Below are 15,001 nucleotides of genomic sequence, written 5' to 3'. Positions count from 1 at the left end.
TATTTTTAAAAAGTCTTTAAGAATCACTGATTCGTGGCAACAGGAGAATGACATGGTTTCACCAATCTTAATTACAATCAAACTTTAGCGTGAAGGTACAGATAGAAAAGGAAACGGTTTGCTCTGGGACTCTCCCGCAGGGTTACTGCTTATCCTTTTTGTGGTAGTGCTCTTTTTATATCCTGGGCTTTTGTTTGCAACTAATAGATAATCATTTTCTTATGATCTACTTTTTTATTATTTAATTTAAAAAAAATACTGCTTAATAGTTGGTTACCTAAAATAAATGTTTATGTAAGAGCTGGCGAGCTCCTTTAGATTCGGCTCTATCTCCAGTGTCCTGGTCAGTGAGTCACCTCCCTGAGTGATCTCAGTCTGTTCCTTGTTCTGAAAGCAACATGAGAAGGTTTTTGACTGAATTCTTCTCTTTCAAAGCCATGCGTGTTTCCAAAGATATGCTGGTTTTTCTTGGTGGGCTTTTTAAATTTTTAATGATCTTGATGATACTACAGCCATTTCTGCCTTTCTAGACTATATTAGACAAGGCAAGGACATTAATTTCTGGGAATTCAATCTATTTCACGCATTTATTATTGCTTCCCAGGCTCTGATGGTTAAAATATCGTAGCACCAAAGGTAATTAAAGATTTAGTTTGAGTGGATTTGGGTAAATTTTAGCTTTTTACCATTCTTTACATTATAAGCATAACTTACTGGTTCAAGATTTTGATAGATAGAAATAATCCGTGGCCCACCCAGAGTGCCTCTTGGGGTGTGGATGTCTAGAAATGTGGCACGTTGAATTTCTTTCCAAATTTAGTAGTATTTCTCTCCATGACATTCTTCAGAAATTATTTGTTAAATTCTTACATACTTCCTTCGAGGAAAAATATAGCTTAAAAAATATTTGTTAATGCAAAAGCTGAATTGTTTCTCTAAAATTTTCAAGCATCAAGTTAAAATTCAAACACTGACATTAATTTGAGATTTAAAGTGGAAATTTAACAAATGATGCTAACGAACTAATACAATTTCATTTTCTGATGACTCAGAGTTTCCTCTTACTTGTGGACGCCAGCTATCCACACTTCTGGTGTAACCACGTTCATGACTGTAGATACGTCTGTGCAATGGCTACATTATTTTATTATTCAACCATGTTCTCCTGCTCTTTACAGTAAGGCTTGATGTTTTCAATTTTTATTGTCATTTTATCTCTAGATGATATTTCAGATCACATTCTGGCTGGTTAGAATATTTCTGTTGTAGAAAACAATGTAGTGTTATGTAAATACATTGTAGGAGTTTCATGATACTTATTGCTTGAGTTTACAAAACCACAGGGAAGATTTTAACAATACTTTCCAATTTAAAAACACTCAAATTCAATATATTTCAGTAGGTTATACCTTTCACAGTAAGGTTAAAACTAAATAGTCTCAATCTGTAAACATCCTCAGTTAGAAGAACTCAGTTACTTGCATCAGGTAGGGTTGAGAATACTTGAGGAAGAAGCTATGATGATGTGTGTCCGTCTCTGAGGATGGACAGGATGGATACACAGCATCCGTGGTTGATTAAAGTGACACCTTCAGGCTGGGCGTGGTGCCGCCTTTCTGTAACCCCGGCACTATGGGAGGCTGAGACCAGAGAATCACAGCTTGGTTGAATCCCAGCCTGGGCAATTCAGCGAGACCCTGTCTCAAAATGAAAAACAAAAAGGAAGCTGGGAATGTAGCTCAGTGAGAAGGCCTTGGGTTCAAACCCTGGTACCACACACACAAACACATGCACATGTGCACATATACACAAAAGATACTTTGACTTTTTCCTAAAAGATTATATGGTTAGGGCCAGGGATGTAGCTCAGTGGTGCAGTGCCTGCCTGACAAGTGTGAGGCCCTGAGTTTGATTCCCTGTACCCCTGCAAAAAAAGATTATGTGGTTGGAGAAAGATATACTAACACAAGGAGTGTAAACAGTATGCATTGCAAACATGTACGAAAACTATACTAATATAATTTTTGGTTTTGCAATTTGAACATAACATTTTAATACTTATTATTCACAGTAAAAATAATTACTACAAGAAAATTTAGAAAATTATTCACATTAGTCATAGTAGAGTTAATATTTTATTTTATTTTTAGTCCTTTAAAATGTACACGTAGGGCTGGGGATATAGCTCAGGGGCACAGTGCCTGCCTGGCAAGTACAAGGTCCTGAGTTCAATTCCTGTTACCAAACAAGGGGGGATTACAGAACTAAAATCTGTATATATCAACCTACATATATATACATATATATATGTATATATATGTTTATATATATATACTTTTAAAAAGAGAATTTATGATTGTATTGAAAATTCATTAATCTTTTAACTTACATAATAATTTCTTCATGTTTTTAATTATTCTCAAACTAATTCCCTTAATAGTTTTTTTTCAATCTTAAGTGAGGTTGTGGTGAACATTTAGGCAACTAGAATAAATTTTTAGAAAATTAAAGAAGCACTTATTGAATATCACTCATAGCTGTAACTGTATATAAGACCATGGATGGTCTAGAGAGTCATCCACACAAGCCATTCCATGCCCATTATGCAGATGCTTTTAAACATTTTAATAATCTCAGTTGGGCATTTGACCACCAGTGCATTAGTGCTGCAGACCCTTTATGAAATGTACAAGTGTAGCTGCCCAGCTGCTGCCAGTGGTCCGTCTCACTGTCAGCCTGGGTAGCTCTGTGAAAAACCTTGAGATCACGGGGGGAGGTTGGGTGGCGGGCAGGGCGTGTCACTGGATCATTGGGGAAGAGCTATGTGGGGTGCCCTGGAGATCCATGGAGCGATTCTGAGTGGTAGGAAAGAAATATATTCTCTAGAGGGGATTTAGAAATTTTCTCAATTGAACCCCTGGTGAAATAAGCACTTATTAACCTTAAAGGTGGACACTTGGTGGCGTCGTCCTCGGTTCCCCATGAGGAAGTGTATACCAGGCATCAGACTCTTCAAGGAAGGTAGATTTGTGAGCTCCTGCCCAAGCCATGGCTCCCTGCTGTGTACAAAGACTGGATTAACTCTGTGGGCTTCCTGGGGCTGGAAGCCAAAAATCAAGATTAGATTAATCCACATCTTTTGTTTCTCAAGTGAGCAAGCAAAGTGGTGCTAATGATGCGAAACCACCTTCCTGAGTCCCAGCTTCCTGTGCTGGAGCGAACCTTGTCTGGGAGTCCGGGAGTCTGGGGGCCTGGTGTGATAACTCCCACTTCCCACCTCCTGCTGCAATTCGGAGTCCCTTCCCTTTGTTGGGTACTCCGAATACTGGGTTAGGTTATAAAAGTGGCTTATTATTATTTGGGCTTCGTCGCTCGGTTACTTGTGAAAAAGTCTGCTGAAATGATGTGTACATTTCCAAAAGTGTAAAAAAATAACAGTTATCAACCTGTAACAGAAATTTGTAGTAAGTCACAGATGTCAAATGCTTGAATGTCTCCTTTTAAAAAAAAAATCCGTCAATCTGTATATTTTTGATGTTAAAATTTTTAACATCGAAGTCAATTTTTATTTTAGAATCTTCATTTTTAGCTCTTTAATCACACTCACACAGATCTTAAAAGCAAACTCTTTGGTGTGGGAGGCAGAAGCAGAGACAGCAGCTTGCTTATTTTAATATTTAATCACTTCCCCTCTCAGCTGGAGGTAAATAGACAGGCTGTGGGTACATCAGGGCAAATTGAGGAATCCATTATAGCTCACAAAGAAAAATCTCTAACCGACCCATTTCATATGCCGTGCAGGCAGCTTTTCCTTAGGGTGGACAGTAGATTACTTCTTGTAGGTATACTTCTGTGATTGTTATAATTTTTAAAAAAATGTCACCATTTTAATTTTAGGGAAATTTGAGTGTGTAATTTTTAAAAACTTTGCATTATCTTTCAATGGATTATTGATATGAAGAACTTCCTTATGAATCATTATTTAGATAAGTGAAATTCACTGGACTCAAAGGGGTAGTTACGTTCAGATGTGTGGATCCTCTCGGCCCGAGATTTTACTTTCAGAGGTTGAGACAACCTGGCTGGGACTTCCCTCACCTTATCGGGGAGAGGGCTCTTTCTCTGTCATCTCTCCTAGGCCACACCTTTGGTCAGATCACACCTTTGACCCACAGTGACAGCCACTCTAAAGAGCCAGTCTTTGGTTGAAAAATTTCTATGAAACCTTAGGCCTGAGTCCTCCTACCCACTGTTACAGGTACGTTTATCCTGCCGCTAAAGCTAAGAACAGAGGAGTGGGACTGTAGACAAATTTTGCAATGACAAATACCCCCTAGAATCATCGCTTTTTGTTTTTTCCCTTTCTCTTTTCTCTTTTCACATGTGACTGCTGTTGCCTATAGCAACCATCATTAGAACAGTCACAGCAGCTTTTACTACAATAATGTCAGGGAATCCCAAATTAGAAATTACATGTCTTTTCCATACAGGGACACAATCCCTCATTATTTAATTAGCTTAGTATAGGATTAAAGAATTCACTAATCTATATAGAGAGTTTCATAATTTACCCACCGCTTAGTTTCTTATTTCTCCACTAATGCCCATCTTGATTGTTTATGCCATTTTAGCCTGGTCATAGGTCCCTGGAGAAACACAGCCGTTGGGTGTCCTGGCCTCAGAGCTGGCCCAAATTCAGAACGGCCTTCCTTAATGGTCATTAGAGATCAGAATTGCTTAGCCAGCACTTCAGGTAGTCCAGGAACCATGGTGAAGGCCTCGCATGTGTCGCCCAGTCCTCGCCATAGTCCTGCAAGTGGGTGTGATCATTACTCCTATGAATGAGGGAACTGATGGTCTAGGTGTTTGCCCAAAGCCTGACAGTGGATCAGTGGTGGAAGCAAATCCTCAGAGTCCAGGCCCTAGAGTTCTTTCCTGAATCCATACTGAGTGGTGAGAACTCCTTCAGTTCCATTTAGCTTCACAGCCCACAGGAATTCCCCAGGCACACTTTGATCTGGACACAGGGTCTCGTTCTGGAGTGGACCCGGCATAGGCGTTCATGTGGGTGGACCTCATCCCAGGTTTTCCTTCACCTCCAAGTCTCTCTTCAGTTCTTATCCTTTGAGCCTCCTTTCTGAGTTGCTCTGCTGTTGATTCTGCCTGCACTTTCACGTCAACACCTTGTCCTGATTCTACAAGAAGTTCAAGGCCTCTGAGGGGCACTTTTAGGAGAAACGAGGAGCAGGGAGGGAAAGGAAGAACAGACGCTTCCGAGGTAAGGCCGGTGCTGGAAGTGGCAGAAGATCCGCTGAATGGTGGGAAGAGAGAAACTCAGGCCAGCCTTGTCCAGCCAGTTTTTTAGAATAGCTTAAAATATGATGTTACAGAATATTTGTTCCTTCACGTGGCCCAGTTTTGCCTTGTAGAATGAGCTGGTGTCCTCTTGTTTGTCACGGTAGATGTGGACAGCAGTATAGCTGTTATTGTCAGCAACATGCCCCTCCCCGCCCTTTTTTTTTTTTTTTTTTTTGCAATGCTAGGGATCAAACTCAGGGCCTTGTGCAAGCAAGGCCAGTGCTCTAGTACTGAGCCACATGCCCAGACCTGAATTCCCTTTTATATTTGATAAGACGCTTTTATACTTCCTTCCAGCTGAGCTCTCATGTGGTACTTCAGCTTGGTCTCCCTGATAAGTATGAGCGGTTGATGTCTAATTCTGAAACTATGTCTGGTGTAAGTCCATTTCATATTGTTCTGTTTAACAATGTTGCTACACTGTGGACATATAAAATGAATAGCATATTTATATTATGCTTTTTAAAATAGTTGTATGTGTGTTTCTGACCGCATTTTAATTTCTTTTTTTAAAAAAATTTCTTTCTACCAATGATTCAGTGCAGCTTTTAACAAAAAGACATGAAAAGTGTGAGCATTTGGGAGATTTTAGTAGAAGGAGACAAAATTTCAGTTAGAAGGAATAAATTCAAGGGCTCCTCTGTAGAATATGGTGGCTGTTGTTAATAACAATGTGTTGTATACTTACTAAGAGAGTAGATTTTAAGTTTTCTCACTACAAAATATATGTTAATTAGTTTGATTTAGCCATTCCTCAATGTATATGAATGTATACAGCTTGTACTTGTTAATTTAAAAAATGTCAAATTAAGAAAATAAAAATGGGAAATAAATTTATAGTAACACAAAATATTTGAAATATAGCTTTGAAAAAGAAACCTCTGACTTAATAAAATTTCAAATGAACATGTCAGGGATTTCCTTTACTTCATTAATTCATGATGAAACCAGTAAATATTAAAATTTGGTTCAAAGAGAAGTTGAATTTTTAATTGACACATAATAATTGTGCATATTTATGGGGTCCAGTGTGGTATTTGATACATGTACACAGTGTATAATGATCAAATCAGGGTAATTAGCATATCCATCACCTGGAACATTTATCATTTCTTTGTGTTGAGAACATTCAGAATAATCCCTTCCAGTTATTATGAAATATGCAATAAATTATCATTAGCCAAGGTCTCCCTACTGTGCTGTAGATCACTAGAATGTATTCTTCTTACCTAACTATTTTTGTGCTCTATAGGGAATCTTTATCCTCCCTTCCCAACCTCTGGCAACCGCTATTCTCATATTTTCTTCTGTGAGATCGACTTATACCTCCCATATACCCTGAGAACATTGGTCTCTTTGTGCTGGCTTATTTCAGTGACCCTAACATTCCAGGCTCATCCATGTTGCTAGAGATGACAAGATTTTATTCTTCTTTTTCTACAAAAGACATTTTATTTTTTAGCATTGCTTTATTTATTTACCTATTTATTTTTTTACCAGGAATCACCCTCAGGACCTTGCGCTTGACATTTTAGTTTTTATTAGATTTCTTGTAATGTATTATTGTTTAATCAGAGCAGACTAGTTAATGCCAAGCTGTGCCATAAATCCTAACCTTCGGGCTCCACCAGAATATTGACATTTCTGCTGGGAAAATCTCCCGTTAACCTCTGTCCTAACGGCATTGTAGACAACAGTTAAAAAGGAAGTCAAGTCCAGTTGCTGCACTGAAAGCCCACCTAGTGATCTCGCTTATTTCCAAGCTTCAGATAATTTTTCTGAGAAATGATACAAAAAGTTAGATTAAGAAACCAAGATGGAGGTGGGAAATGGAACATAATATGGAGGTGATAAGCCATATCTAATTGCTGTGTTAGAAACTTGCATTTAGTTCTAGGTAGGTTTTTTTTGCAGCCAAAGTGATTAGATGACATAACAGGTTAAAAGATTTTATAGTTGGCAAAAAGAAATCAGTTCCTTCAAAGAATGGAAGTTTTTCTTCAGTCAAGCTTATCCTAGGGGCTTCCCACTGGAAGTGAGGGGTAGGGCTTGGAATCGCATAGTTTGCAGTCCTTAATGTGACCCTTTGCAGATGCAGGGATGTATGCTTTGGGGTCTGTCCTTAGAGGACCCATGATGGATGCCTCAGACATACATTAAAATCCACCCACAAAGAGCAATTCCAGTGGAGCGATGGTGGGGTGGGAAGAGACGGGAAATACGGTACGTGCCTGACTTTAAGATGGGTTTACCTAACCCACTTACAGTGATGATTCTCCATCAAAGGGATATCCTGGGATCGCTCAAGGGTCCATGGGCACCTATTTTACTCTGCCCAAAGAGGCTAAGTATAAGATGGAGGGATCTTGCCAGGGCAGGAACAACAAGGGAATGCTGAAGATGGACTTAGTGGAGCGCTGGGCACAATGCCAGTACCCAGTAATTTGTAGCTGCTGTGGTCACGGTTGTTACAATTACTTTTCTCTGCTTCTTAGACCATGGGACTGAAGTTTGGAGGAGAGAGGGTCCTACGACAGGTGTTTGGGAACTGTCTACATGCAGTGTCATTTTAAGCTAGGGGGAAGGTTCACGAGAGGCAGTGGCTGTGACAGGAGGGCCCTACAACAGTGACCATCAAAGGTCTTTCACAAGTCTAATTCCCTGTTAGACTTTTTTCAGAAAAATGACATCAGCCTCAGAAAGCTGAAGTGATTTCCTCTGGAATGCATGTTATTGATGTTCTTATTTTAAAAAGGAAGCAAAGGATGCGGTTTGATGGTCATAAAATTCTAGCCAGTAGGTATGGAGGACATTTTTATTTCTTCTGCAGTTGGAAAACTAAGCTGTACCAAGATACAAAACAAAGTGATTCCCTTAGTGTGGTAAAGAGCAGAGGCAGGCCAGGACTCAGGGCTTCTGAGGGCCTCAGTGCGTTTCCTCCTGCATGGCGTCTTTCTGTCTGCCTCTCACCAAGTTACGCTGAGTTGCTTTTGATGAAAGAGAGCGTTGGAGGTGGTCACAGCAAGCCAAGCAGTGGCTTCTCCGAAGTGAGCATGTCTCTTGGGCCGCCAGTTGGGATACTGATTGAAATATTAAACAATGCAGATGCACGGACATGCCTGGCCATTGTCCTTTTAATCTAAATAGTCACTCTTGGGATGATGGGCTGTATAATGGAGGTGGTTTTCCATTAAGGAACTGGATTAAAACCAGAAACTTATTTCTTCCGGGTCACTGCACTGTTGTTGGGGTCAGTCACTATCTCTCTGACCAGATAGACAACTGAAAGCGAGAAGTGTTTTATTGCAATCCCAGGAAAACCCCAAACTACCCACACCATTAGCTATCACCCTCTGACAATCAAGACATTCAAAGCCACAATAATTAAAGCCGTGTCTCACCCTGACCTTGTCACTTGATTCCCTGAGACATAAAAATTGCCTGCTTTTGATTGGCAGTGTCTTTGCAAAACAATTCTAACCATGTATTGGAAAGCAGCCAGGCGCCCCATCTGCTGAGGGGTTTGTCTTTCTAAATTGGGAGCAGTGGGCAGTGCCCGGGGACGGTGACACGCCTCTTTTCTGAATGTCTATGAACCTTCTTGTCTCTAGAGAATCCACCCATGCCCTGGTAAACTGTGTCATTTGTGGGAGCACAATGACAAGAGCTTAAATTGGGAAGCAGTACAGATTTAGCAAGACATTTTCCATTAAAAGGGGGCCCTGCTAATTTCCTGTGTCCAATTTAAAAAACATGATGGATCCAATCAACAGTGACACCCAGCGCCAGCCCAAAGGGCCCACTTTCCTTTATGGCTAAATTTATATTCTAGCTGGGATTGCATGGAGATCATGGCATAGTGTGACCTGGAGGTGAAAATGCCTGTGAAGAGACAGAGAAGGAAATAAAAAGAAGAAAGAGAGGGCAGAGAGGGCCTCGAGTGTGCTGAGTCCCTTCACCGTTCCCTCTAGAAAGCACCAGTGGCTGTAATTCCCAGGATGTGCCAGGAACCGCACCCAGATCATCTGCTTAATCCTCATGGTAATCTGGTTATTCAGTTGGGTGAGGGCAGGGAAATTGACAGGATTAACAAATTGGCCCGTTTCTGTAGCTACTTTTCTGCAGAGAAACAACTCATCTTCTCCTAGAAATCTCTTCCCCTCTCCCTTGTCCAATTTAGCTCCCGTTCTTGCCTTGGCAAAAGCAGAAAAAGAAAAGAGGAAGCGAAGGGTGTGTGGGCTGTGCTTGTTCCAGAGCGGGGAGGCTGGGTGGTAGGAGAAGGCGTGAGTGACCCGCGAGGAACTGCTCAGGTTCTGTGGTCTGGGATTTTCATTTTTTTCACAGGTTAGTTATAGTTTCAAGATAATAATGTAAAACACGTAGTTCGAAGTCTAGTGGGTTGGGAAATAATATTACGCACCTCAGCCCTATACTGTTCGTTACAACATCGAGTTTCTTTATCGCATGCCAAGAAATGCCCCTTTTCTCCCTCTGAGGGAAATCTATTTACATGGCATGAGGCACATATCTGCCCCAAATCATGTTTTTATGAAGGAAGCTGTGTGTGCTTAGGAACTTCTGTTTAGCTTCCTGTAAACTCTGAGTATGTTCTGTTGATGTTTGTGTCCACTCTGTGTGATTCATGTTTCCCTGAGTTCACGCTGATTATTTCTTGTAGAATTAACTTTGCTCATTTATTTGTTTTATGGCTAGAGTGAATTGGAAGAGGCCCTCACTCTTTCAAATTAAACAATCTACTCCTCATGCTTAAATTGTCAAGTACAGTGGAGGTAAATGTATCTGAATGGGAAATAATACTTCTGGATCCTAAAAGGATTTTTGGAAAATATGCAAAACTTGAAATAATTTTTCATTGTTTGTCATATGCAATATTGCAGAGATATGGGTTTAATTAAACAGGAGGAAATAAGTCAAAAGAGAGGTTGGTGGTTTTATTCCAGGTGATCTATGAATTGCACACAATTACTATCAACCACTCTAATTTTTTCCCCTCTATAAATGATGTACTCCAAGACCGGAGGCAAGTAAACTCCTCCTCATAGTTTACCTTCTTTTCTACACAAAGTCGCCTTTTAATGTGGACAATAATCAGGAAGTGTGGTTCAGAGCAGGCTTTCTCTATCTTGATTATCTGACACCGCCTTAAGATACCTGATTCTCAGATTATTACAGTGCCAATTATAATTTTTAGGGAACTCTCCAAAAACAGCTGGTGGTACCGTGTATGGGTATATCAGGGTGTGACTAATCTGTATCTGGCTTTAATTATCCTTCAGGGTCTTTGTTATTTGGAAAGCCTCATCTGCCTAAGTATCGATCCCCATCTTATATTTAATTGCTGCTTCTCAGTTTGAAAATTGGATGTGCCAGTACCCATTTACTACATTTCTGCATTTCATAGTCTTTTTCTGTACCTCACTCTCTGTTCCTCTTCCTGTGAGAGCACTGGTGAGAAGCAGGTTAGCAGTAGGGAGAGTTTGCCACAAATAGCCCTGGGCTCTGCTGACTGCAGCTGTGAGCGGCCACTTCTCTGAGAGCTACCTTCCACATCTGCAATATGGGACAATTAGTTCCCTACGGGGTTGCACATTCAGCAGTGGAGGAGAAATTGCTGAATGCACCTTAAAATGAAACGTGACCTGAGATCAGCAATGTGAGGTGATATTAACGCTGGTATTGGATTTTTATCTCGCATTTCAAACCAGAGAGAACTGTGATTCTCTTTCCTATAGCAAAGTTCCTGGAACCACAGCTTCATGCTGACTACTTCACTGTGAGCCTATTATACCTTGATGCTACCACGCTCTCAAATCTCCATCTCAGAGGCTCTGTCCCCAACAAGGAACACAGCTAAGGACACGCTTCTGTCTCTCTGGACTCCGTTCCTTGATAACAGGGAAAAAGAACCTTCATCGCCTACCTTCGAGTGAGCACTGCTGTTTATCACTTGCAAGCTCTCACAAGCCCCGTCGAATTAAACTTAATGCAGCAGACTAGCAGGCAGGAGTTCTGTGTCCTGTTCTTTCACTTAGATTCTTTCTTGCCAGGCGTGGTGTTGCACGCCTGTAATCCCAGCACTCGGGAGGCTGAGGCAGGAGGATCGTTGGGAGTTCAAGACCAGCTTGGGCTACAAAGTGAGCTCAAGGCCAGCCTGAACTGTGTGGGGAGACCCTGTCTGAAAAAAGAAAAAAAAAAGCATTCTTTCTTAAGCAAAGTGGAGAGGTTTGCCCTTGTGAAAGAACAACTTGCACTGGGACAAATATTTACTGTTTTTTATGAAAGGAACAAACAGTAAAGTTAAATGGTGTTCATGTTTCTTTCTTTGTCTTTATTGTGATCTTAAAGAATCAAGGAGTTAATGTCTGTAGTGGATTGAGAACTGGTGGTCAACTTATAACTCCCATCTGAACTGAGTAAGCATAGTGCTGGGTGTGGGAGGCCCACCTAGGGATTGTTGCCAGCAGCATAAGAGACAGAACTGGAGAAGAAAAAGAAAGGCTGTTGGGAACTGAAAGAGGCTGTTGGGAGCTGGTGGAAGCTGTAAGGAGCTGTTGGTTCTTTAGGAGGAGCTCGTCATGCTGGCTTTCCTGATGAACTTGGCTGTTTTCACCCTTTGAAGAGCTCGGGACCTTGTTGGCACTGAAAATAGCTTTGGTTCATTTTGGGGAAGCTCTGGTCCTCACTCTGAGCATCGCTTCCTGGCTCAAGTGGGGAAGATGGTGCACTGCCAGTCTCCTGGAGAAGCTTGCTGCATTGGCTTTCCTGATGGGAACTCAGTTGTCCTGATCATCGGAGGAGCTCAGTACCTCACTGTTGCTCAGGATGGCTGTGGTACTTTTCAGGGGAGCTCTGGTTCTTTGAGCATCGCTTCCTGGCTCCAGTGCAGATCCCTCAGCCTGCTAGCACAGGTCCTTCATCCTGCTGGCACAGACTTTCCAGCTTCCACCACTGACCTTTGGGCCTTCCCAACACAGATCCATGAAACAGGGCTGCAGGAGACGTTGTCGTGGGCTCTGGGCCTCCAGTTGGATTCATGGGAGGCATTGTCATGGGCTCTAGGTATTTAGCTGGACCTATGCAGGACATTATTATGGGATCCAGGCCCTCAGCTGGATTCCTGGTCTATAGTATGTGGACAGATTTCCTGCACTCTTTTGTATATCATTCTTTGGGTGACTATTATAAGCAACCTTATAAACTATGTGTACTGTATTATATTGTTTCCCCTTGCAAAAAACCCCAAACCAACACAATGTCATATTTCTTGGTGTTTTTCAATATCAGGACTAGTTTTCAGTTATTTATTGTGAACATTTTCCTTTCTTCCTTAAAGAATATTGTTGCAATTAACAATAGCAAAGTACATATTTTTCTTCTCAAAAAGGTATGAACTTTTTAGAAAGTTCTTTGAAAAATTCAGTTTAAGAAATATTTTGTATTAATTTTTTTGTTTGTATCTTTGAGATGGGGTCTTGCTGTGCAGTGCAGGTGTCTTTGAACTCACTGTGTAGCCTCCAACTTACACAATCCTCCTGCGTCCTACAGTCTGGGATTACAGGGTACAGCACCATGCCTGGCTGTATTAATGTTGAAATGTAGGCTTTAATGTGAAAAGTGGGCTTCAGGGCTGGAATGTAGCTCAATGGTAGAATATCTGCCTAGTGTGCCTGCAAAATCAAGAGTTGAGTCCCCATGCTGGCTCCAGTGTGTGTGGGTGTCTCAATCACGCTCTTTCTAGTGTAAAAGGGTCAAACAAATGAAATATACAACTAGTGAAGCCAAGAAAAAAGAAAGAAAGAAAAAAAAGAAGAAAAGAAGGAGAAAAAAGATGAGTTTGAGTACTTGAGTGTAATGTGTTTTTTGAATTACTTTCATTTAAAAATTTGTTACTCTGAATTCCCAGAGTAATTTTTTAAAAAATGTTCTTAACTTTAAACATTTTTAAAAATTTAAAAGTTTAAAAAATCATGGTGAGATCTACTGAACATAAAATTTACAGTTTTAGCCAGTTTTACATTCATAGGTGAGTCTGCAGCCATACCACCCTGGATGGGCCCAATCTCACCTAAATGCATGGGCGAATGGATTAAGTATGTTCACATTGCTACATAACCATCACCACCCATCAATTTCTGGACTCTTTTTCACCATTTCAAACTGAAACTTTGTATCCATTAAACAACTCTCTGCTTTTGCAATGTCTGGCAACCACCATGTTATTTTCTGTCCCGTGAATTTGACTACACCTTCCATAAGTGGAATTACACAGGAATTTCCTTTCTTTGAAAGGCTGAAAAACATCCTATTGTATATGTATACTATGCTTTATTTACCCATTCATCTACCTGTGGACATCTGCATTGCTTGTATGTGGATAAAAACTTTCCAGTGATTTAATGATTCTGAGACTGGAATTTTATTTATTTTTTTTTTTGAGACTGGAATTTTAACCATCTGAAAAGGCTTCACTAGTTGTCTATTTCATTTGTTTAATCCTTTTACAGTAGAAAGAGTGTGATACACATTAGATAGACATTACACTCAATTACTCAAACTCATCTTTTTTCTTCTTCCTTTCTTCTTTTTTTTCTTTCTTTCTTTTTTTCTTGGCTTCAGTAGTTGTATATTTCAACCACACCCATGCACACACTGGAGCCAGCCACGGGGTCTCAACTCTTGATTTTGCAGGTACTACCCACGTGACCTTGAGCAGGCCCTTTAGCTTCTTAGGGACTTAGTCACTTCCACTGCACTGAAACGCAATTCCCAACACAGTCTGAAGGAGGAGAGGTTTATTTAAGCTCATGGTTTCAGTCCGCAGTGGCTGGCTCCAAAGTAGAAACCAGATGGCAGAGGGGTGGAGGAAATCAACCCATAGGACTCAGGAAGCAGAGAGAGGAGGGAGGAGAAGGGAGGGAGATAGATCCTTCCAGGTCACACCCCCAGGGAGCCCTCCTTTCTGACCAGGCCTGAACTTGTAAGAGCACATTCAGCTCTGAACTCATCAGTAGATTACTCACCGAAGAATGCAGTGTCCCATGATCCAATCTCCTTTCCCATGAGATTTTGGGGGGAACCTTCTAGATCTAAACAATAACAAAGACTAAGTTCCTATATTTCTTGGAACAGAAGTAATAATAGCATAACAGTAGCTTGCTGGGAGTGGTAATGAAGAAGGGATGCTTAATTTTGCTTACAATCTGGGGCCCTTCCCAGCCAGGTCACTTACATTCACTTAAGAATACATGTGCTGAGGGCTCCAGGCAAGGTGCCCTGTAAAGTGCTTCATATCTGCTAACAGCTGGTGTCCTTCCTCTTTGGGGTGCTGAGGACTGGGGTGGCAATGATGGTAGGAATTAGCCCAAGCAAGTGGACTGTAACTCATGCCATTAAAGGAGACTATAAATGAGAATTTTTAATTATAAAATTTTTAATTTGGAGAGATCCTTCTGGAATACAAGAATAATGGACAGATTTCAGTGAACATAGTAGTGAGGAATATGTGCCAGAAACTTTCTGTGTGTGTCATTTAATTTATATGAAAAAGATAATATGTAGATAGGTAGTTTTACCTTCAAAAGTACTAAGGATGAGAGAGGGGCTGGGGATTTAGCTCAGCGGC

The sequence above is a fragment of the Chinchilla lanigera genome, unplaced genomic scaffold (assembly GCF_000276665.1).
Source record: "Chinchilla lanigera isolate Chin_1 unplaced genomic scaffold, ChiLan1.0 scaffold00056, whole genome shotgun sequence".
NCBI lineage: Eukaryota > Metazoa > Chordata > Mammalia > Rodentia > Chinchillidae > Chinchilla > Chinchilla lanigera.
Note: the sequence above shows the minus strand (reverse complement) of the source record.